Raw genomic sequence first — 26,289 nt, 5'->3', positions numbered from 1 at the left:
CAGAGACTCTCCCTCCTGGTTGGCTGAAACACAGCAGTGGCTCCATTGGCTCCTGCAGCTGTCAATCAAAGTAATTAAGCCAATCAGGAGAGAGAAGGGGCGAGGCCGCACGACAAGCTCCGTGTCTGAATGGACACATGGAGCTGCAGCTCAGCTTGGGTGCCCCCTTAGCAAGCTGCTTGTTGTGGGGGCACTCAACAGGAGGGAGGGGACAGGAGCCCCGAAGAGGGACCTGAGAGGAGGAGGATCCAGGCTGCTCTGTGCAAATCCACTGCAACAGAGCAGGAAAGTATTACATGTTTGTTATTTAAAAAAAAAAACTTTACAATCACTTTACGTGTTAAAGTTACTCTGTTGTAGATTTAAAAGAAAAGTTCAAAAAATGCGATCTCTGTAAATCAAAGCGTTAATAACTGCCTATGCTGCCAATATTTGCTGTTTTGAAGAGCTATGCTGACTACAGTATCTTTAGCATCTCACTCACTTTCAGTGCATGACTCCCTGTTGTTGTATCCACCAGCCTTTATGTTACTACAAAACACAATCGTGATGTAGGGGCCAGCAGTTTGAAACAAAGTGCATGTCCAGGGACCAAGGGCTATAAACAGTTGTATATTTACTGTATGTAATGTAAATGATTGCCAGTAAATATTAATTTAAAATACTTGGATACTGATTGCCATGGTTTATAAAGCAGTGCTTTACATATCTTACATTCATGTCAGTCCCTGTCCTAAAGAAGCTTACACTCTAGGATCCCTATCCTACATGCATACTCTATATATACAAACTCACACATACTTGGACCGGTTTGGACAGGAAGGATTTAACCTACCAGCATGTCTCTGGAGTTTGGTAATTAAATGACTACCCAGAAAAAATCCACACAAGCACAGAGAGAACATACAAAATCCATGTAGATTGTGCCTGAAAACTGGGGACTCCGATGCAAGTCAGAAGTGATAACCGCTAAGCCAATGTACTTCCCTTCTGTTTGTAAATGGCATTACAAATGGCTGATACCAAGCCAAATTCAGGTATTTACTCTAGTTATATTTAAAAATACATTTCATTATTTTATTTTAAATGAATGCATAACTGCATTAATTGTCATTTTTATTTCTGCCTGGAATACAGTTTTAATCACTCTATCTGTAATAACTGTTAATTAGACCAGCAAGTCAGTGCATAGTATAGTAAACCCGCATCTTCCACTTGCAGCATATAATTATCTGAGGTCACATTTCTCCAGGTTAATCCATGGTGTGCCAAAAATGTTCTACCCTAACAAATGGCTGATAGACAGTCTTGAGGCAGGTGAATAACTCCGGGTGATAAGGTTATTGGACTTTTACTGTATATGTGCTGTGACTAAATGTTTATCATGTTTACATGCTGTTAACCTCCCTGGCGGTATGATTCGTTCTGGTTTTAGGTGCTGAAAGCGGTACAATTATTTTGCATGGAAATTTGGCATTTTATATTGTAGTCCTGTAATTCTTAGGAATAACTCTCTTAAATCTGTTCAAACCAGAGTCTAGCAGACATCCCGGGTATGATAAAGTTTATAATATAATAAATAATAATAACAATTATTCAATAATGTAATCAAATCCTAAAACACTGAAAAAGGGACACTTTCTGGTTGCTATGGACAATCTCCAAATTCCAGCCAGAAAAAACAGTATTTATAATATAAAAGTGCATGCAGGGCACTGCACAGACCACTAGGGACAAAGGGGGTGTGTATTTATTTATACAGTACTGTAATTTGTAAGATTACAGTACTGTGTGTGTTTTGTGCACTTTTACTTTTTTGAATTTGGCGCCGTTCTCCGCTCCCGTGTGCCGTAATGTCGCAGGGAACGGAGCTCGGCGGCATTCGGCACTGCGTGAATCGAGTGGAGGACAGCTCGATCACACAGCGCGGAGGACATCACTGGATCCAGGGGACAAGGTAAGTAACTTCTCTGTGTCCTCCCTGTATCCAGTGATGCGACCCCGAGTCTGGTTCAGGGTTACCGCTTATGATAGTAAAATCCCAACCCGAGCCAGACTCGGGATCACCGCCAGGGAGGTTAATAATAATGTTTTTTTTAATGTAGCTAGTGGTTTGCAGACAAATATTAAGAATATATATTGTATATCTCCAGAACAGAATACACAAAATTATATATATAGATATCAATATTTATATATATATATATCTATATAGATATATATGCATATACAGTATCTCACAAATGTGAGTACACCCCTCACATTTTTGTAAATATTTTATTATATTTTTTCAAGTAACACTGAAGAAATGACACGTTGCTACAATGTAAAGTAGCAGCTTGTATAACAGTGTAAATTTGCTGTCCCCTGAAAATAACTCAACGCTCATCCATTCATGTCTAAACTGCTAGCAACAAAAGTGAGTACACCCCTAAGTGAAAATGCCCAAAGTGTCAATATTTTGTGTGGCCGTCATTATTTTCCAACACTGCCTTAACCCTCTGTGGCATGGAGTTTACTAGAGCTTCATAGGTTGCCACTGGAGTTCTCTTCTATTCCTCCATGGTGACATCATGGAACTGGTGAATGTTGGAGACCTGGTGCTCCTCCCCCTTCTGTTTGAGGATGCCCCACAGATGCTCAATAGGGTTTAGGTCTGGAGATATGCTTGGCCAGTCCATCACCTTTACCCTCAGCTTCTTTAGTAAGGCAGTGGTCATCTTGGAAGTGTGTTTGGGGTCGGTATCATGTTGGAATATTGCCCTGTGGCCCAGTCTCTGAAGGGAGGGGATCATGCTCTGCTTCAGTATGTCACAGTATATGTTGGCATTCATGGTTCCGTAAGTGAACTGTAGCTCCCTAGTGCCAGCATCACTCATACAGCCCCATACCATGACACTCCCACCACCATGCTTGACTTGTACTCACCTGGCTGCCACCATGCACGCTTGATTCCATATGAACCAAATAAGTTTATCTTAGTCTCAACAGACCACAGGACATGGTTCCAGTAATCCATGTCCTTAGTCTGCTTGTCTTCAACAAACTGTTTGCAGGCTTTCTTGTGCATCATCTTTAAAAGAGGCTTCGTTCTGGGATGACAACCATGCAGACCCCTTCAACCTCTGGCAGCACTCATATGTCTATTTCCCAAAGACAACCTCTGGATATGACACTGAGATCGTACACTCAACTTCTTTGATCGACCATAGCGAGGCCTGTTCTGAGCTAAATCTGTCCTGTTAAACCACTGTATGACCAAAACAGTATCCTGCGTGCTCCAAAAACAAGAAGTGAATTCCACCAGTGCTCCTATGCGTATTGTATCCTCACACTAGGTGCAGTAATTACCTTACCTTACTGCTGTAAGGTAAACAGCATTTCCAAAGTAACGCTTGTTGTCCAGTAATGCAGGTACAATAGGTGATGTAATCCTAGACTCTCATTCACCGTGGACACGTTGTAGCATGCAGGAAAAACAAGGGGAACACTCCAATGGTGAAGTATGTATTCACAATTTATTGGGTATAAAACGAAGATGTAGGTACTCACATTTAAAACAATAATAAAAAGCACAGCTAAACGAACGCGTGTCACGCTCGTGCTTCCGGACGTCACTTCCGGTGTCCTTACTGGCCAATTGTGTTCCTACGCGTATCGTCAAATGACTTCATGACTTTCCCTGATGAAGTCATTTGACGATACGCGTAGGAACACAATTGGCCAGTAAGGACACCGGAAGTGACGTCCGGAAGCACGAGCGTGACACGCGTTCGTTTAGCTGTGCTTTTTATTATTGTTTTAAATGTGAGTACCTACATCTTCGTTTTATACCCAATAAATTGTGAATACATACTTCACCATTGGAGTGTTCCCCTTGTTTTTCCTGCATGCTACAACGTGTCCACGGTGAATGAGAGTCTAGGATTACATCACCTATTGTACCTGCATTACTGGACAACAAGCGTTACTTTGGAAATGCTGTTTACCTTACAGCAGTAAGGTAAGGTAATTACTGCACCTAGTGTGAGGATACAATACGCATAGGAGCACTGGTGGAATTCACTTCTTGTTTTTGGAGCACGCAGGATACTGCTTTGTTTATCACTAAATGGACATATTTTACCACCAAATGGACATGCTCTCTGTATAATTGTAGTTCACCTTATATATATTTTTTTTGGAGCTTTTGTTCAAAAACACATTTCACTGTTTATGGACTATTAGTATTTTGTTCATACACATGGTACACTGCACATGGACTATTAGCATTTTGTGCAATTTTTGATTTGTATTACACTTGTATAACGACACATTTTTTTTTTTTTTTTTGTTCTCCGTACCATATCATTTATATATGTGTGCACTCAACACTATCTCACTATCATCAATAGAAGATCTTTTATACCAAGTTTTTTTTACCAAGTTTTTTATGTCAAGTTTTTTATGTTAAGTGCACAATCTGACCTGTGGTATTGCACTTTGGAATTTATGCACATTGTCTGAGCTTATTTAAATATACAGTTCCACATTTTACTTTATTTTATTTTTGTTTGGTTGGTACTTGAGTACATGTTAGTTTATTTTAGTTTAATTAGATTTATTTAGCTGGAGCGCAACACCATTTCTTAATTACTATCACTTAATTTGGGGAGGGTTTACACCCCTGCTGGTGTTTTGCTGCAACCACACTAGTTCTAGGACACATTGATAGGCGCGAGAATACTTTCACTTCCATCCACTGTATGACCAAGTTGCAGCTCAGTTCCAGGGTCTTGACAGCCTAGGCCAGTGATGGCAAACCTTGGCACCCCATATGTTTTGGAACTGCATTTCCCATGGTGCTCAACTACACTGCAAACTGCATGGGAAATGTAGTTCCAAAACATCTGGGGTGCCAAGATTTGCCATCACTAGCCTAGGCCATCTTTATGTAGAGCAACAATTCTTTTTTTCAGATCCTCAGAGAGTTCTTGCCATGAGGTGCCATGTTGAACTTCCAGGGACCAGTATGATAGAGTGAGAGCGATAACACCAAATTTAACACACCTGCTCCCCATTCAAACAGGCGACCTTGTAACACTAATGAGTCACATGACACTGGGGAGGAAACATGGCTAATTGGGCCCAATTTGGACATTTTCCCTTATACTCACTTTTGTTGCCAGCGGTTTAGACATTAATAGCTGTATGTTGTTATTTTGAGGGGACAGCAAATTAACACTTTTATTCAAGCTGTACATTCACTTCTTTACATTGTAGCAAACTGGAATTTCTTCAGTGTTGTCACATGAAAAGATATATTAAAATAGTTACAAAAATGTGAGGGCTGTACTCACTTTTGTGAGATACTGTATATAAAACTATATAGAACAACTCATGTTTATGGATACCATAATACTTTCTTAGACCAAGTTCCTAATTTGATTGCAAAGATTCATTTTGGAATAATTTCTATTCAAACCATAAATTTTTAACAGATGCAAGCATTACTTCTGACACATGGATTATGTAACTGTCGACTATTGCAAGTTCTTGCTTTCAAAGGTAGACACTTTTCCAACATATTTAAAAATCTTCAATATTACTCAACAATCAGCAACATTTTTGTTTCCAGAAAAAAATGCTTTTGTATTACAACTGGACACTGTCTGAAATGGATAAATGGAGCAGTGTAGCAGTCCAAGTCTCGCACGTTTGTTTGTTAACATATACTTTACAGCTATGTAGAATTGGGAGGTCATGTGTTAAACTCCAGACAGATATAATGGGCATCCATTAATTAAATTTGTTATTCATTAATACATCATTAAATGTATTTATTTTTTTTAATGCAAGTAGTTATTCGAAGTCTCACAACATTTCAAAGAAAGTTAAAAAAGAAACCAGGAAGAAAGGTCTCTCCATGTAATCTGAGGCTATTCAAATCCAAAAGGAGATTTAGAAAGAAATACAGGCTTTGCGTGCACCAGGCTGGGGCTATAGCAACTGAAGTATGTTGCTATATTAAGTTGAAACGTAATATTATTTTTAATATTTCTTTTAAGTGAAGATACTTCTGACTGACAAAATGTATATATCATTATTTAATAATAAAAATATATGTAACCATTTCCCTATCATAATGCCGAACCCAAGGCTTTGAACTTAAGATTTAGCATAATCTACAACTTTATTCAAGAATAAAGCATTACTATTTTTATCAGTATCTCAGTTGTCAGGTATCATATTGCTGAAAGCATACTGTAAAACAGTCTTCATAATATAGTTTACCAACATATCTGCATTATATTAAAACATGCACTGTAAACAAATTTTAAGTTAACATTTAATAGCCAATATAAAAATGTATAAATGACTTACAGCCAAAATGATCTTAGTTATGGTTGTGAAAAGCAGCAATGAGCCACATTCTGAAGTAAAGCAGTAGGATTATCTGAAATAAAATACACATAGTATCAATTAGTAAATAAACTGGCTACAGAATGGCATAATATTAATACATTTTTAAATTCTATGACATTAAATTGATATTTTTTTAAAGCCATAATAAAAACAACATTTTAAATAGTCCAGAATGTGACCAATTTTAAAAATGATTTGTAATTCAAAACTGGTATGAAATTGTAGTAATGTTTTGTATTTTTATTTTCCTTATCTATTATATTCAAAACAAAAGACGTGTATTACGATTTTTGAGATTTTAAAATGGTCTATAATTTAAAACTTAACTAAAAATTGTCTGTAATTTAAAACTGATATGAAAAGGCAGTAATGTTTCATTTTCCATATCTATTATATTCAAAACAAAAGACATTTATCCAGATTTTTCAGATTCAGGTAAATATGAAATAGTGGCTTATCCAAATACTTAGTAATTACACTTGTTCCTAAATTATCTTGACAAAAATGCTTCTGTGTTGGGTCTTCCTACTATGGAAGAAGAAATAGATATGGCTATTGCATCTTTCTCACCTAAAAAGACACCTAGTCTAGATGATTATGCCATCAAATGGTAGTTGACTTATAAAGAACAACTCACTCATATTATGTTGTCTTTATACAATTAATATTTCCATTCTGGGACTTTGCCAACTTTATTAAGAGAAACGTTAAGTGTTTTAATACCAAAGCCAAATAGAAATCCCAAATAGTCTTACATAACTTTATCTTTAATTAACATGCTAAAAATTCTTACAAAATGCTTACAAAAATATTGGCATTTAGTCTGAATAAGGTCATTACTTTTGTATTTAATTTAGAACAAACCAGCTTCATACCAGGTCGTTCCACTAATATTATTATCTACGGTCTTTGAACAAGTATACAGATTCAAATGAATGGCCTGGACTCTAGAGTGATAGTGTCCTTAGATATGCACAAAGCATTTAAGTCTATTGAATAGCCCACTTTATTTGCTATTTTTAAAAATGTGGTTTTGGGAGAGCCTTTATTAAATGGGTAGAACTGCTCTATTTTTTAACCAATGGCCCAGATTGGAGTCAATAATAATTTTACTGAATCCTTTCAGATATAAAGTGGCACATGACAGGGGAGACCTATTGTTGCCCCTGCTATTTGCCATTGCCATTGAACTTTTGGCTGAAATGATTTGTAGTGATGTTTATGTCCAGGGATGTCAGATTCATGATTTGGAGGAAAAAACTTTTCTTTATGCAGACTAAATGCTGATCTATTTAGCCGATGCCTCCAACTCATTAACTAGAGCGCTTTAAATTATTACTGAATTTGTAAATTTTAAGGCTTTAGGGTCAATAGGAACACATTTAGTATATTTCCAGTAGACCCACAATATATACCATCTTTACCCCCTGCTTTCCTCTAAAAATAGTGTCTAAATGTCATTATTTGGAAATTGAGATCTAGTCCCTTTACTTTCATATCTTGATAATAATGTGAACCCCTTATACATCAGCTGAAAGAGTGTGTTACTACTTGGTCTAAACTGTCACTAAGCTTATAGGGTAGAGTAAATCTACTTTTTATATGTGTTACTTAATGTCCCAATTTATATCTCTAAGAAAATATTCTCTGAAATTATTGCTGTACTGTCTTCTCTTATATTGAGTCTTAACCCACCTAGGATCTCCTTGGAAACTCACCTGCTATCTATAAAAAGTGGGGGTCTAGCCCTTCCTTATCTGCAGGGATTTTACCTTGCAGTTGACTCATAAATATTGGTGAATGTTTCCAAATCTAGATAATGGCATAATGGCCACACAAACATAGTTACATAGTTAGTCTGGTTGAAAAAGTCCATCTTAAACATGCATGTCAGCATGCCCCCTGGGGCCCTGGCCTTATTTCAGCCATTTATGCTTCATTAAATGAACGCCCAACATCAGCATCCCTCTCTTACATGACCCAATGGAAAGGAGAACTCCAGTCCCCCATAGACCTAGAAGACTGGAGTAAGGCCTGGAAAATAGTGGCTAAATGCTCCCTTAACACAAATACACTAGAAGCACCATATAAGGTCCTATTCCAGGGGCATCAGGTTCCTGCCAGTATAGTACATACTTTCCCGGGGAGTAGTGATAGTTGTTTCCGCAACTGTGGCAGGGATGTCATGCATATCTGGGGGTCCTGCCCAAGACTGGTGGGGTTCTGGTCTAGGTTTTTTGGCCTACTTCAGACCCTTTTCCATTTAACAGTCTGTAAGGATGCTAAGTTAGCCCTATTACATTGTTCAATACCTAGCTGATACGCTTCACAGGAAAAACTGGCCACCTATCTTTTTATTGCAGCTAAATGGACTATAGCTCAAGCCTGGAAGACCCAGAGGGTGTATGACCGCTATGCTGCTTCATGAACGAATGTCCAATATTGTGAATGATCCACATGCCAAATTTCTCAAGGTTTGGGAACCATGGATCTCCTATAAGTTCCCCTCACTCCGATCGGTTGCGTGGACCTTGTCTGATTCCTCCCTTTTGCGGCTTCCGAGTCCGAGTTACCACCTCCCCCTCCACCCTCCTCTCTATCTACGACCCCCTTTTCCTGTTTTTTTGCTTTCCTCGCCTACTCTCTAGTCCCTCACTACTCCTGTTCACGCCGTTGCCTCCGGTGGCGGCATATACATTTTGGGGACATGGCATTTTGTTTGCAGTGTTTATTTCTCAGTATCATCCCCTAATTTCAGATTTATGTCACTTTGGCCAGCATAATTATGATCTTAACTGTGTGTGGGCAATTTACAAGCTTGCTTTTGTAATTTCTTGTTTATTTTTAAACCCAATAAACATACTGAAACAGAAAAAAAGTTCATCTAGTTCAACCAATAGAAGGAAAAAAAAATATATAGTTATACAGCTGTGCTCAAAAGTTTGCATACTCTGGCAGAAATTGTGAAAATTTGACATTTATATTGAAAATATGACTAATTGTGCCAAAAAACTGTCTTTTATTCAAGGATAGTGATCACATGAAGCCATTTATTATCACATAGTTTTTTGGCTCCTTTTAAAATCATAATGATAACAGAAATCACCCAAATGGCTCTGATCAAACGTTTACATACCCTGGAATGTGTAGCCTTGGTACAGACACAGAAGGTGGCACACATAGGTTAAAATGGAAATTAATGGTTCATTTCCCACATTTGTGGCGATTTTAATCGCAATTCGTGTCCGTGTGTAAATAGTCAATGAGTTTGTTAGCTTTCACATGGATGCACTAAGCAGGCTAGATACTAAGCCATGGGGAGCAGAAAAGAATAGTTAAAAGACCTGCGTAGGTAATGAAACTTTACAAATACAGAAAAGGATATAAAAAGATATCAAAAGCCTTGAATATGCCACTCAGTACTGTTCAATCATTTATTAAGAAGTGGAAAATTTTGGGGTCTCTTGATACCAATCCAAGGTCAGGTAGATCAAGAAAGCTTTCAGCCACAACTGCCACAGGAATTGTTCGGGATACAAAGAAAAACCTACAGGTAACCTCAGGAGAAATATAGGCTGCTCTGGAAAAAGATGAAATGGTTGTTTTTAAGGAGCACAATATGATTATACTTGAACAAAAAAAAGAGCTGCATGGTCAAGTTGCCAGAAAGAAGGCTTTACTGCACAAGTGCCACAAAAAAGCCTGGCTACAATATGCCCAACAACACCTTGACATGCCTCATTTGGGCTTTTTTGTGGCATTGGCAGATGAACGGCTTCCTTCTGGCAGCTCAACCATGCAGCTCTTTTTTGTTCAAGTATTGAATTGTGCTCCTTAAAAACAACCACAGCATATTTTTAGAGAGCAGCCTGTATTTCTCCTGAGGTTACCTATGGGTTTTTCTTTGTATCCTGGGCAATTCTTCCACAAGTTGTGGCTGCAATCTTTCTTGGTCTACCTGACCTTGGCTTGGTATCAAAAGAGCCCCAAATGTTCCACTTCTTAATAAGGGATGAAACAGTAGTGACTGGCATATTCAAGGCTTTGGATATCTCTTTATAACCTTTTACATCTTTATAAAGTTCCATTACTTTGTTACACAGGTCTTTTGACTGTTCTTTTCTACTTCCTCATGTCTAGCCTTCTTAGGTCATCCAAGTGAGAGCTAACAAACTCATTGACTATACACAGACACTTGTGATTTAAAAAGCCACAAATGTGAGAAATTAACCTTTAATTACCATTTTAACCTGTGTGTGCCACCTTCTGTGTCTGTACCAAAGCCTAATACTCCAGGGTATGTTAACTTTTCTGTTATCATTATGATTTTAAAAGGATCCAAAAAACTATGTTATAATAAATGGCTTCATGTGATCACTATCCTTAAATAAAAGACAGTTTTTTGGCATGATCAGTTATCAGTCATATTTTCACAATTTCTGCCAGGGTATGCAAACTTTTGAGCTCAACTGTATATACAATCCTATATATATGATCCTATACTCCCAGTTGATCCAAAGAAAGGCAAAACAAAAAAACAGGAAAGCATGATCCAATTTGCTCCAACAGGGGAAAAAATCCTTACTGATCCACCAACACGCAATAAGATATTCCCTGGATCAACCTTACCTATAAATATTAGTATCCAGTTATATTACGTGTATCTAGGAAAGAATCCAGGCCTTTCTTAAAACAATCTACTTAGCTGGCCAGAACTAGCTCTTGAAGGAGTCTATTCCACATTTTCACAGCTCTTACTGTGAAGAAGCTTTTCTGTATTTGGAGATGAAATCTCTTTTTCTCCAGACGTAAAGAGTGCCCCCTTGCCCTCTGTGATGACCTTAAAATGAATAACTCAATTTACACATGTTGATAATATCCCCCTTAATCTCTTCTCAAGAAAGAATAAATTCAGTTCAGCTAATCGTTCCTCATTGCTGAGCTCCTCCTTGCTTCTTATCAGTTTGGTTTCTCTTCTTTGCACTTTTTCTAGTTCCTATATCCCTTTTATGAACTGGTGCCCAAAGCTGAACTGCATATTCCAGATGAGGTCTTACTAATGACTTATACAGGGGCAAAATTATATCTCTCTCTCTGCAGTCCATGCCTCTCTTAATACAAGAAAGGATTTGGCTCGCTTTGGAAACTGCAGCTTGACATTGCTTGCTATTATTAAGCTTATGATCTACCAGTACACCCAGATCCTTCTCCACCATTGACTGCCCCAGCTGCTCTCCTCCTAGTATGTAAGATGCGTGCATGTTTCTAGCCCCCAAGTGCATAACTTTACATTTATCAACATTAAAGAGGAAGTAAACCCCGATGGGTTTACTTCCTCTTTGTCTCCCTGCAAAGGTAAAGCATAATGGGCTACTATGCATCACATAGTAGCCCATTATGTGTCACTTACCTGACACAGGAGCCAGCGATGTCACCGCTGTCCCCTGTAGCACGAAGCCTCCATCTTCAGACACTTCTAGAATATATACACATAAACCAGAAGTGACTGCTGATAACGTCTTTCTGGTTCACTTGTTGGTTTCCCAGTGCAATCTGCTATGATATCTCCTACCCGCAAAACCTCCAAAACAAAGCAACGCTAAAGCTGAATAAAAGCCTATGCAAAACTGCCGGTGCTGTTCGCAAGCTTTGTCATAGACTTCTATGGAGGCTTTGGAGATGCTTTGAAGCATCAAGAAAGTTACATGGGGTCTAATTTGTAAAGAAAAGCCAAGGCAACAAGTAAACAGGACTGTACAGTAACCATTTTATTTAGCGAGAGGTTCTTTGATGCATTCAGAGTGCTGTAAAAAAAACTATGTCAAATCCACATTTTGAAGCAAGTGTAATGAGCCCATAATGCATATTAATACAGAGTTTTAGTTAGCGAAAAACCGTCTCAAATGAAAAAGCAAACACTGTCTCAAATGAAAAAGTGGCTGCTGTGTTCTCTATGGAAAACCTAATATGTTCTACAAAACCAGTATCATACTGTATACTGTTAGCTGTTTATTTGTAAAATAAATATTTTACATAAATACCACTAAAAATAAAACATGTAAACTTAAAAAAAAATACAAAAAACTAAAATAATTATAGTTTCCCTTTATATTTTTGTTGAAGTCAGCAGATTTAATCACCTCCCAGTGCCTTATATCTCTCAGGGCTCCAGGGCCATTTTTAAGGCAGGGCAAAAGGGGCACCTCTAGCAAATAATCAGTGAGCTGTAATGTGTGCTGTAACCTCTAGCAACCAGTCAGTGAGCGGTAATGATACACTGTACCCTCTGGCAACCGATCGCAATAGCCGCCTGATCTGATTAGTAAACTGATTTTGAGTCTAGCTGCTATTTATTGTATGTCTCAGAGCAGGTGGAGAGCAAAACAGCATGGGGGGGGGGGGGGGGGGTGCCCAAGAAAAGTTTTGTCCAGGGTCCAATCAATAAAGTGGACCTGCAAGTCTCATATAGTGAGTTTCCAGGCACATCAAACTGCCGCAACTGTCATAAAAGAGTCTCAATTTACCTGCTGGATCCCTAATTTATATTACACAACAGAAGAAGGATATGAGTCATTAAGACTATATATGATTTAACAAAACTGCATAATAGGCAACCAAGGCCTTGATCTTCATTCTTTCCCTCATAATGAACATTAAAAGGTCTTGTTGTAATGGAATACAACTTCAATCGCTGACATATTTGTAAGGTGATGTGATTATGATTCATTTTGTTCCATTCATTCTCTATGTATTTGAAAAAAATAAATAGGCAACCAAGGGATATGCCAAATATTTCTTTAAAAACAAGTACTTCTAAAAATAGTCATGTTTACTATGTTACCTGATTGAGTATTCTTTATAAAAGTGAAGCTTCACTGCATTCACTAAGCTCTGGGGAAATGAGTGCAACTGCAAATGCAAAGAGCACAGTCTATTTGTCTTTACTAAATCAATCAATCAACCCCCTATATCTTTCTGATTATAACACTTCATGCCATCAAAAAGAGAGCAGGGAGGAGGCACTGCTTATGCAATTTTGCATCTAAATATTATTACTGTTAAAGTATAACTAAAGGCAAAACATTTGTTTTAGTTTTGGATAGAGTAGAGATGGATTAGAACACCTGTCCGTTTTTCGCCGTCTGTGCCCCTGTTAGGGAGATTCGCTCTCTATTTGTCTTGTGTACCATTATCATTAAACGTGAAAGTAAAAGAAATTCCCAAATTGTGGGTTGCCCCCATAAAAGTAATAGACAGAGAATTCCCTTAATTTGCAGAGATTACCTCTCACTTCCTGTTTTGGTTATGGGACAGTGAGTGAAGGTAAATCTCCCCAATGGGACACAGATGGCAAAAAAAGAACTGACAAGGATTATAACGCTGCCATACTCCACCCAGTTTTGTAAAACAGCTGGCTTTTTAAAACAGCAAAGGAAAGCCTGGGAAACAAAATAGGAGGATTCTAGGGCTCCACCTGCTGGACAAAATTTTGATACAGAATATACATATGCAAAGGGGTTGATTTACCAAAGGCAAATTCACTTTGCACTACAAGTGCACTGCAAGTGCACTTGGAAGTGCAGTCGCTTTAGATCTGAGGAGAAGATCCAAAATGAGAGGAAGCTCTGCTGATTTTATCATCAAATCATGTATAAGCAAAAGTGCTGTTTTTTATTTTCCTTGCATGTCCCCCTCAGATCTACAGCGACTGCACTTCCAAGTGCACTTGTAGTGCAAAGTGGATTTTCCTTTAGTAAATAACCCCCAATATTTCATATTTCCATAAAAAATATTTTTTACGTGATTTTTTAGTCCTGACCTGAATGAATAAAGATATATATACCGGTATATATATATATATATATAATATATATACAGTGGTGTGAAAAAGTGTTTGCCCCCTTCCTCATTTCCTGTTCCTTTGCATGCTTGTCACACTTAAGTGTTTCGGAACATCAAACCAATTTAAACAATAGTCAAGGACAACACAAGTAAACACAAAATGCAATTTGTAAATGAAGGTGTTTATTATTAAAGGTGAAAAAAAATCCAAACCATCATGGTCCTGTGTGAAAAAGTGATTGCCCCCCTTGTTAAAACATACTATAACTGTGGTTGTCCACACCTGAGTTCAATTTCTCTAGCCACACCCAGGCCTGATTATTGCCACACCTGTTCACAATCAAGGCATCACTTAAATAGGAGCTGCTTGACACAGTAAGGTCCACCAGAAGATCCTTAAAAGCTACACATCATGCCGAGACCCAAAGAAATTCAGGAACAATTGAGAAAGAAAGTAATTGAGATCTATCAGTCTGGAAAGGGTTATAAAGCCATTTCCAAAGCTTTGGGAATCCAGCGAACCACAGTGAGAGCCATTATCCACAAATGGCGAAGACATGGAACAGTGGTGAACCTTCGCAGGAGTGGCCGGCCGCCCAAAATTACCCCAAGAGCGCAGCGACGACTCATCCAAGAGGTCACAAAAGACCCCACAACAACGTCCAAGGAACTGCAGGCCTCACTTGCCTCAGTTAAGGTCAGCGTTCATGCCTCCACCATCAGGAAAAGACTGGGCAAAAATGGCCTGCATGGCAGAGTTCCAAGGAGAAAACCACTGCTGAGCAAAAAGAACATCAAAGCTCGTCTCAATTTCTCCACAACACATCTTGATGATCCCCAAGACTTTTGGGACAACATTCTGTGGACCGATGAGACAAAAGTGGAACTCTTTGGAAGGTGTGTGTCCAAGTATATCTGGCGTAGAAGGAACACTGCATTTCATAAAAAGAACATTATACCAACAGTAAAATATGGTGGTGGTAGTGTGATGGTCTGGGGCTGTTTTGCTGCTTCAGGACCTGGAAGACTTGTCGTGATAAAAGGAACTATGAATTCTGCTGTCTACCACGAGATCCTGAAGGAGAATGTCCGACCATCTGTTCGTGTACTCAAGCTGAAACGAACTTGGGTTCTGCAGCAGGACAATGATCCTAAACACACCAGCAAGTCCACCACCGAATGGCTGAAGAAAAACAAAATGAAGACTTTGGAGTGGCCTAGCCAAAGTCCTGACCTGAATCCTATTGAGATGTTGTGGTATGACCTTAAAAAAGCCGTTCATGCTCGAAAACCCTCTAATGTAACTGAATTAGGACAATTCTGCAAAGATGAGTGGGCCAAAATTCCTCCAGGACGCTGTAAAAGCCTCATTGCACGTTATCGCAAACGCTTGGTTGCAGTTGTTGCTGCTAAGGGTGGCCCAACCAGTTATTAGGTTTAGGGGGCAATCACTTTTTCACACAGGGCCATGATGGTTTGGATTTTTTTTCACCTTTAATAATAAACACCTTCATTTACAAATTGCATTTTGTGTTTACTTGTGTTGTCCTTGACTATTGTTTAAATTGGTTTGATGTTCCGAAACACTTAAGTGTGACAAACATGCAAAGGAACAGGAAATGAGGAAGGGGGCAAACACTTTTCACACCACTGTATATATATATATATATATATATATATATATATATATATATATATATATATATTAGTCATACAGTCCTCCCAATAGTATAACAGATCAGTTATTTGAGAACCTAATGCGGTAATCCAGCTTTTAAAACAATATGCAATATTCCATACCTGAAAAAAAATGAATCACTATTTTAAAAATGTTCCAGTTTCACTCCTATGAGAGGTTACGCTTTACATTTTCCCTTAGGCAGTAACACTATGCTGTTAACAGATCAGTGTTTAGTGTTGCTGTTACCATTATTACGGATTTTTATGTTCTGAGATCTGTTCTCTCTTTCCATGAGCCTTCAATATTGACTAGCCTGATCAAGCTCCAAACCACCAGTGCCCAGGAGTCTTCTAAGCTCACACAATTTACAATTTAGTACACATTCTCCAAACTCTCAGCTTTCTGCTACATTATCTCTAGTGCTGAAATGATTTGGTCCAATAGGCATTTACACTATGGGGGTTATTTACTAAAGGAAAATCCAATTTGCACTGAAAGTGCACTTTGAAGTAAAATCACTGTAGATCCAAGGGGGACATGCAAGGAAAATAAAAAACAGCATTTTAGCTTGCACATGATTGGATGATAAAATCAGCAGAGCTTCCACTCATTTCAGATCTACCCCTTAGATTTAGAGCGACTACACTTCCAAGTGCACTTGCAGTGCAAAGTGGATTTGCTCTAATTCATCCTAAAGGTGTTCTAGCGGGCTGAGCAGGCCAGTCAAGTTTCTCCACTCCAAACTCGCTCATCCACGTCTTTATGGACCTTGCTTTCTGCACTCTTCACCACATCTAGATGCCTAAATGCATTGAGTTGCTGCCTGTGATTGGCTGATTAGCAATTTTGGTTTATTGCAATACACTTTAACTGGACAGGATCAGAACATCACTCTTGTACATATAATGTGCATATAATTGACAACTCTGTGTTTTTTTTAATGTAGCCACAAGCCAGCATTCAATCACTATGCCATAGCTGACATAGCGACCACAGAATCTGAAACCACCCTGATCAGTTCCTGATTGTCAGTAGGGACCCATGCTGTCAGTAACTGGCAATGTGAGCCAGCGGCCAAGGAAACTCTCAGCTGCTGGCTCTAATAGGCGGGGACATTTATTAACATCCCTAGATCTGCATGCAGCACCATCTTGGGGATGTTTATTTGCAAGTTATGACTGGGAAAGGGTATGTGGCCTCACATTTTCAAGTCTACAACAAGGCATAGGTGACAGGGCCTGAAGTATGGCTGGCAACCAAGGCTGATGTGGGTGGTTTTCCGGGAGTCTTTTGAGTGGTGATACAGCTCAACAATGAACTATTCTTGCTTAACCAGAACATTGAGTTATTGCATTACAATTTAGTGCAGGGTTGTCTAAAGTGCTGATAACACCATGGTATTAATGCGGAATTCAAAATAATATATATATCACTTTCTGCAGTTTTTGTACATATTCTACCTATGGTGCTGACATTCTGGTTAGCACTGAAAATCGTACATCAGTTCTCAGCACCACCACCGTCCTCAGCAAGGAACACCCGCCTTGATGCTCTGTTTTCTTTGCATTAAAAGGTTTTCTGTAGTCAACACAATGGGCAGGGATCTTTGGAGCCTCCCTATACAGTAGAATGAAAGTGACATATTATTCAACAAAAGTCAAAGTGTGTTTTGCCATATAATTATGTCATCATGCTTTTCCAGTGATAACACTTACTCTAGGCTTTCCAGTTGATTAGGTCCATATCCAACTTTGGCTGTAATCTAAAGTTTTCAGCATATTGGTGTTAATAGCCCTTGAATTACTGCTAATCATATACTTTTCAATGTATTGTCTGGACAATTTACCATCATTCGTATTTTTTCTGACATGCCAGGTGTGTGGATCATAGCTTAGTTGAATAATTTAACCATAAAGATCCTCTTCTCCTTTCTTGCAATGAGAGCTTAAGAATGGCTTATATAACCTATTTTGATCACCAGTCATTGACTTCTGTGCTACAATTTTAGCTTGTGCATTGCTTCCCAGCAGGCATAGCAGCAAGTTGACTCAGGCTGTGTGAAATGTCACTCTGTTTCGCTGTCTCACTAGCTGTGCTCTACAGAGCATAAAATTAATCTTGGCATATTCGTAAAAAGGGAAAGAAGAGTATGTAATTTTTGAAGGTTTTCAGAAATCATTCTACTTGGGAAAGCTATCATCTTGTTTGTTCTGTGAATTTTTTCATAGAATGGTAAAGAGAAAAATTTCTATGGAATAAAACATTGAATTCTTATTTAGCGTGCTTAACCTAGAATACATTTAACAGAGTTCTTTTCATAAAAATAACTTTCATAGACTATTGATTTTGGCATATGGTGTACATACAGTATATAGCATTAAAGGGAAGTGTTTTTTTTTTACTGATCACACATTTTGAGTTATTATTGAAATGTTTTCTTTAAAGTGAATGTAAACCTTAACGGAATGGAATTTACACATGCTCTGAATGCACGCACTACCCCGCTCCACTTGACACCGGGAAGTGACGTGGGCAGCTTTCCCCTGTGTATCCCTATGGACTAGGAAGTGCTGGGAGCCACCAGCACAGCTGTGACCAGAAGTGCTACCACCAACGATGCAGAGCGGATGAACACATTATTGTACCCACACCATGCTGACCTTCCTTTACCTACACTGTGAGTGTGTATATTATTTGCTACCATTAAATATTCCTTGGTCTTTCATTTACTAAAGCACTGTGTATCATAAATAATTGCCATGGTATCTTTTAAATGAAAACAGATTTATTTTCTTATTTTTTTCATTCTCTGGTACATCTAAATGCTCCAGATCTCCTGCCGTCCACTTACAAGCACATGCTGCCTACAAGGACTCGCTCCAGTGATGGATGCATGCCTTTCTTAGGGCAGGTTTCTTGATGATTACAGTGGACCATATCTGGTTCATGTGTGCTGAAATGGCCCCTTGTAGTTCATATTGTAAGCCTGGAATGGCACACTTAGGTGACATGGGCAGAGCACTGTCAACCTATGACAGGAAATTCCTGAACAATAACCACTATGTCAAAGTATCATTCTAATAAAAGTGGCAAAAGTAAAAAAAAATGAAAATTTCAGTCCCAAATACAATTTTTTTCTAACTGCTCTCCCATTATCTACTAACATTTCTATACTGTCACTAATGTGATCCTTCTTATATGTTTTAAATCATAAAAATCTAACCTGATCTCAGAATCAGACAGGGTCCATTGTGGTTTTGGGCATCTGAAGCCTGCTTGTCTTTATTTTCTGGGATTCAGTGCAGCTGGCTACCCAGCATGCACCTCCCAATTTTGTGCTCGTGCAGGAAGGCCCCTGTGCGTTTCAGTATTAGGTGGTTCCCATGGACTGCTGGGATAGATGACACCGATATCTCAGGAGGGAATTACCTTGTGACAAAATCGCCTATGCTGCCAGACTGAAACTCCACTTTAAATAACATTAACATATTAACCAGTTCCCGACCGGCACACGCCGATGTACGTCGGCAGAAGGGCACGGGCAGGCATATTGGCGTATAGGTACGTCCATTTCTATATGCCGCCCTGCCATCATGTGCGCGCCGCTGGCGGCTCGCTCGCGTTCCGGTCGGGACCCCTGTGAGTCCGGTCGCGGGTCGCGCAGACTCGATCGCCGCGGGGATACCCGCGATCGTCTCACGGGGAGGCTGAACGGAGAGATGCCGTTGTAAACAGCATCTCCCCGTTCTGCCTAGCAACAAGTGACACTGATCTCTGCTCCATGTGATTGGAGCAGAGATCAGTGTTCACTAATGCAAAGCCCAGTCCCCCACAGTTAGTAACACGCCCCTAAGAACACTTAACCCCTACACTGCCACCCCCTGGTTAACCCCTTCACTGCCAGTGTCATTTACACAGCAATCAGGAATTGTATAGCACTGATTGCTGTATAAATGACAATGGTCCCAAAAATGTGTCAAAAATGTCTGATGTATCCGTCATAATGTCGCAGTCACAATAAAAATCGCCGATCGCCGCCATTACTAGTAAAAAAAATTATTAATAAAAATGCCATAAAACTATCCCCTATTTTGTAAACGCTATAACTTTTGCGCAAACCAATCAATAATCGCTTATTGTGATTTTTTTACCAAAAATATGTAGAATAATATGTATCAGCCTAAACTGAGGGAAAAAAATGTTTTTTTATATATTTTTGGGGGTATTTATTATAATATAAAGTAAACAATAATGTGTTTTTTTTCAAAATTGTCACTCTATTTTTGTTTATAGCACAAAAAATAAAAACCGCAGGGTTGATCAAATACCACCAAAAGAAAGCTCTATTTGTGGGGAAAAAAGGACATCAATTTTGTTTGGAAGACACGTTGCACGACCGCGCAATTGTCAGTTAAAGCGACGCAGTGCCAAATCGCAAAAAGTGGTCTGGTCTTAAGCCAGCAAAATGGTCCGGTCTGAAAGTGGTTAAAGCGGAGGTCCACCCTAAAGTGGACCTTCCGCTCATCGGAACCCTCCCCCCCTCCGGCGCCACAATTGGCACCTTTCAGGGGGGAGGGGGTGCAGATACCTGTACAGTACAGGTATCTGCACCCACTTCCGGGATAGCTCTCTGCGGAAAGGGGCGTAGATTACGCCCCTTTCCGCAAGTGCCCGCCCCTTTCCGCAAGTGCCCCGCTGCCTGCTGGGAAACACACAGATCCCAGAGGCAGCGGGGACCGTCCTTATTGCACAGCGCGACTCGCGCATGCGCAGTAGGGAACCGGGAAATGAAGCCGAAAGGCTCCATTTCCTGATTCCCATACCCAAGATGGCAGCGGCAGCACTCGAGAGACGATCTAGAGATCGGCTTCGGGTGCCGACATCGCGGGCGCGCTGGACAGGTAAATGTCACTATTTTAAAAGTCAGCAGCTGCAGTATTTGTAGCTGCTGGCTTTTAAAAAAAAAAAACGCGGAGTCCCGGTGGACTCCCGCTTTAAAGATTATATGAGATTTTAGTTATTTGGATTATTTCTATTTCAAAACTAAACAATTGCCATTCTGGGTTAGTTTGAATAATGTCAGGCATTACAAGTAATTTTTTATATGAGTATAAAGAATAAAATTTTGTGCTCGGTGATGAAATGAATATAAATAAATGGCCCAACTGCTGCACTCATATGTATGTACACACAGATAAAATAAGCATAATGTTGCGCTGTCATTATTGTGATAAAAAAGTCCATTTATGTGAGCCACAAAACTTAGTAATAATTGAAGTGGAAAAAAAAAAGATCCAAAACACGAAAAGTCCTGGTTGTGAAAGAAAAATAGTGATATCGTTCCAAATCAATTGCAGGTGTTAAACCTTGTGCTCCCCAGGAGGTAATTAAAGTAAAGATATCCTCTTACCAGATATCTGGTAAGCCTGATATGTGCACCAGTGAGTTGTTACCCCTCACTCCAAGTATATCCAGCTCAGCTTTTCCACCTGTTATAGGGAATGGCAATATTGTATCTATCGATCTCCAACAGGCCCAATTGAGCCATATGCCAGAAAGAAGAGTAAAAAAAACCTCATTGCACAACATCCAGTTAAAAGCACAAGAGTTTTATTAAAAGTCTACTTACAATAAGGATAAGTATACAGGCATATCGGAATATACATCAGTTCCACGCTCTGCTTGTATACTGAGACCGTCACCGCTATTTCTTGCTTCCTCAGGGGCAAGAACAAACGGTGATCATGTGACCAAAGTGGTTGGCTGTCACAGTGGTCACAGGATTGAGAGCCAGTCACCAGCTATCGATTGTGGAGATGGAGGACTGTCTTTGACAGCTCAGTCTCTGTTCTGGGGGTGCGCAGTGATCATACTTTCAGCACAAAAACATTGGTCCCCCAATAACGTATATGTACAGTGTGTGGACATTAAGGCCCACCTTTGTGGCATACATATGTTTTACAAGGGCGTCAACAGGTTAAAGTGGTAGTATTTAAAAAAAAAAGCTCCTGGCACTCCTGGCTCCTCCTCCCTAAGCCACTTGCTATGGGGGAACTTGTGCATGCTCGCTCCTAAGCCCCGCTCTGTGTGTCCATAAGACACGCAAAACAGGGCTTGGACCCGCCCACTAGTCCCTCCTCACTGGCTGTGATCGGAATTAGCAGGAGCCAATGAGGATGCAGATAGGACAGGAGCAGCTCCTATGCACATCACTGGATGGAGATCGGGCTCAGGTATATATTTAGGGGGTGCTTTGGAGGGAGCTTCATGCTGAAGGTTTTTACCTTCATGCATAGTATTTTAGCCTTCACAACCACTTTAAGTCTATGGGAGAAGTGTGATATCTGAATAATCAGTATGCAGAAGTAAAAAAGGATTTAGGCTTGTTTAAAAAATCATATTTAGTTCACTCAGCTTAGCAAAGCTCTGCAAAAACATTTCATGTTCTAGAATCACCAGGATACATGAACCCCATTCAATTTACAAATTTTAGAATTACTTTTGTTTTTATGTTTGTCTTTAGTGCTTACTCTAAAAGTCATTGGCATTCTTAAAATGACAACATAAAGCATTATAATGATATAATGGCATTGAAAGCTGATGCAATCACACATAATTACCAAGTGTCCTATTATCTGTAGCACAGTTTTCACATTTGCAAGTGTCCCTACATGTCATGCACCCCCCATGACCTGAAAAATGCCCCAACCAATCAAGGCACAGCATGTAATTGGCATGTACAGCACACCACCAGAGGACATTGTCTTCCAATTTTTTCCAGGTATGGCTATGCTTTGGCATTATCACAAGATAATTTCATCAAAATATATTTATGTAAACTTCAAAGATAGATTGCAGAGGGAAGATTGTTTATAAATCTGATTCTAAATTACAATTACAATTGGTTCTACAATAGGACTGTTTTGTGTAAGTGACAGGCAAATCTAATTTGAAGGGATTCCTCAAACTGTGAATATTGACAATGGCATATTTTTTAAGGATATACTCTATTATTTGTATTAAAGTAATAAGACAATGTCATACAAAGCACAATCTTTGCATAATTGTTTAAAGAGGAGTGCCACCTTAAAAAAAAAAAATTTAAGTCAGCAGCTACAAATACTGCAGCTGCTGACTTTTAATAAATGGACACTTACCTGTCCCAGGGTCCAGAGATGTCGGGAGCAGATGACGAGCAATCGTTGGTCTCTCGGCTGCCCCCGCCGCCATTCTCTGTCAGGGAATCGGGAAGTGAAGCATTGCGGCTTCACTGCCCAATTCCCTACTGCGCATGCGCAAGTCGCGTTGCGCGTCTTCACTGGTCCCTGTTGTGTCCTGGGAACTGTGTGTTTCCCAGAGCACAATGGGGGTGGGGCATCTGCGGCTAGCTATTCCCGGAAGTGGGTGCAGATACCTGGATTATACAGGTAGTTGTAAGTGCAATGTGCAAAATCCCTATCACAAGAGCAGATCAGTGTACTGAATAAACTCATGCGCCAAAAAACAAAAAATTTTAAAATATAAATACAAGGGAAAGAATCGCAAGAACCCCACCTAAGCAATATCAAAGAACAATACTGAATATGTAGCTAAATGATGTTACATCAATAACATGGATAAGTCAACAATGGGTAGATATGTGAAGAAAAGGTATATATAGAATGCGTTGTTCAAAATAAAAATTAACACTGGTCAAGAATATCATCAACTCTCTATTCCATATCTCTGTAAATCTTCCCTGATCAAAAACTGTCAGGAAAAAGACGGTGTGGTTGGTTTTAAGGGTCACAATACGATGATACTTGAACAAAAAAGAGCTGCATGGTCAAGTTGCCAGAAAGAAGCCTTTACTGTACAAGTTCCACAAAAAAGCCTGGTTACAATATGCCCAACAACACCTTGACATGCTTCATTGGCTTTTTTGTGGCATTGGCGCAGTAAAGGCTTCCTTCTGGCAGCTCAACCATGCAGCTCTTTTTTGTTCAAGTATCGCTGAAATGTGCTCTTTAAAAACAGTCTTTTTGGAGAGCAGCTTGTATTTCTCCTGCGGTTACCTGTGGGTTTTTCTTTGTATCTGAGCATTTCTTCTGCCAGTTGTGGCTGTAATCTTTCTTGGCCTACCTGACCTTGGCTTAGTAGCAAAAGAGCCCCTAATTTCCCACTTCTTATTAAGTGATTAAACAGTACTGACTGGCATATTCAAGGCTTTGGATATCTTTTTTATATCCTTTTCCATCTTTGTAAAGTTTCATTACCTTGTTACGCAGGTTTTTTGACTAGAGGTCAACCAATATATAAGTTGGCCGATATATCAGCCGATATTTGGCCATTTTGGAGAAATCGGCGAGGTGTGGGGTTCCTCCTCCCTTCTCCACACTCTGTTGGCAGAGCAGCGCTCTCAGCGGTGTGTGAAACTGTATGGAGAGAGAGAGGGGAGCTGTCAAAATTGAGGTTGGATGTCGGGTGGGCGCCCCTTTCTTAAACAGCCCAATCATTGGCTGGATAGCTACAGGGTCCCGCCCACCCTGGGTCCTGCCCACCACTAACATCACATTGAATTTGTCAGCGTCTCTCTCTCTCTCTCTCTCTCCATAGTATTTCACACACCGCGGTGCTGCATTCCATTTCACACAGTTACACTATCGGCTGTGAAATCTGCTATTGCCATCCAGTGCCACCTGCCATTGCCATCCAGTGCCGCCTGTCAGTGCCACCGGCCAATGCCAACCAGTACCAACTGCCAGTGCCAATTAGTGCCATCTGCCAGTGCCACCTGCCAATCAGTGCTATCTGCAAGTGCCATCCAATGCCACCTACCCGTGCCAATTAGTGCCATCTGCCAATCAGTGCCAACCTGTGCCACTTGCCAGTGCCACCTGTCAGTGCCTGCCAGTGCCACCTGCCAAAAAAATACGGCCTAAAATATCGGCCGCAAAAATCGGCATCATATATCGCCCATCGGCCACCCCGATTTCTAAATATCGGCATTGGCCAGAGAAAAACCTATATCGGTCAAACTCTACTTTTGACTGTTCTTTTCTACCTCCTCATGGCTCAGTGTCTAGCCTGCTTAGTGCATCCATGTGAGAGCTAACAAACTCATTGACTATTTATACACAGACACTAATTGTGATTTAAAAAGCCACAAACGTGGGAAATTAAGCTTTAATTTCCATTTTAACCTGTGTGTGCCACCTTCTGTGTCTGTACCAAGGCCAAAAATTCCAGGGTATATAAACTTTTGATCAGGGCAATTTGGGTGATTTCTGTTATCATTATGATTTTAAAAGGATCCAAAAAACGATGTGAAAATAAATGGCTTCATGTGATCACTATCCTTAAATAAAAGACAATTATTTGGCATGATCAGTGTTCAATATTAAGGCCAAAACCTCACAATTTCTGCGTGAGTGTGTGTGTGTGTTAGGGTCTATGAACACTTCTGGTGAACTGCGTTACAACAATGCCCTGAAATGCATAGGTGTGAATAGCCCCAGGGGCAGTACATATCCCTTCATCTTTTCCTGCTGTATAAAGGATTACAGGACACTAGAATAAAGACAAAACCGGGTACTTACACTAGATGTATTAACAAACAATCAACCCGTCTATTTGTGCTAAATGTACCTGTGATGCAGTATATAAGATTCAAGTTGCTTTCCATATCAGATCTATACAAGAAATTGTAATTAAATTCCTTAGATGTAGTAAGTAGCTCTCTAGCATCAGTTACTGCCATCAAAAGCTCTTTGTGGAAATAAGTGGATTGTCATATCAGCTTACAGATCTGCCATGAATCTAAACTGTCCTTCAATCTGCCGTTTAGTGAGTTTGCACCAGTGTATAGGATAAACAGATGGCTGCTGATTCATTGAAACCTATTAGTCAAATGTCACCGCATTTATGTCTTACTTATTTATTTCCTATATTTGTATAGCACTGGCATATCACATGGCACTTTGCATAGTACACGTGCAAAGTATTTGCATTCATTTCTACCCCATAGGAGCTTGCAATCTAATGTCCTCTACCCTTCATATGCTTAAATATTGTAAGTTGAAGATAATTACGCTAATGTTTTCTTTTGCCGCTTTGGAACACCGAAAGGAAACCCACATAAACACAGGGGGAAAATACAGACTCGCTGCTAACAGTGTCCTTGGAGAGAACTGGAATTACAGCCCTTAGCTATACTAAATAAATGTGCAATGTAACCATTGAAACCCCCCAAACGTGTCTACGATCTAGCGTGTTCCTATCAAGATATCCTGCAGATTTGTCTTTGCAGTTCACCTTCTGAGAAATGTCCATGCAATAAATTAAAATCAATTGTAATTGGTTTTAGTGTGGCAGATGGAGAT

General features: G+C 39.6%; 1 protein-coding gene across 3 annotated transcripts in view; it reads right to left on the bottom strand.

The window, feature by feature from the left end:
• Positions 1–26,289, bottom strand: part of DLGAP1 (DLG associated protein 1) — a 732,246-nt gene that overhangs the window by 623,993 nt on the left and 81,964 nt on the right. For all 3 annotated transcript variants that reach the window (XM_077492513.1, XM_077492515.1, XM_077492514.1), the window contains exon 2: positions 6,364–6,436. The gene's annotated coding sequence lies outside the window, so the exon portion shown is untranslated. The remainder of the gene's footprint in view (positions 1–6,363; positions 6,437–26,289) is intronic.

The sequence above is a fragment of the Lithobates pipiens genome, unplaced genomic scaffold (assembly GCF_037356315.1).
Source record: "Lithobates pipiens isolate NorthernLeopardFrog02 unplaced genomic scaffold, aLitPip1_a1.2 Scaffold_19, whole genome shotgun sequence".
Taxonomy (NCBI): domain Eukaryota; kingdom Metazoa; phylum Chordata; class Amphibia; order Anura; family Ranidae; genus Lithobates; species Lithobates pipiens.
Note: the sequence above shows the minus strand (reverse complement) of the source record. Positions and strands in the feature narration are given on the sequence as shown.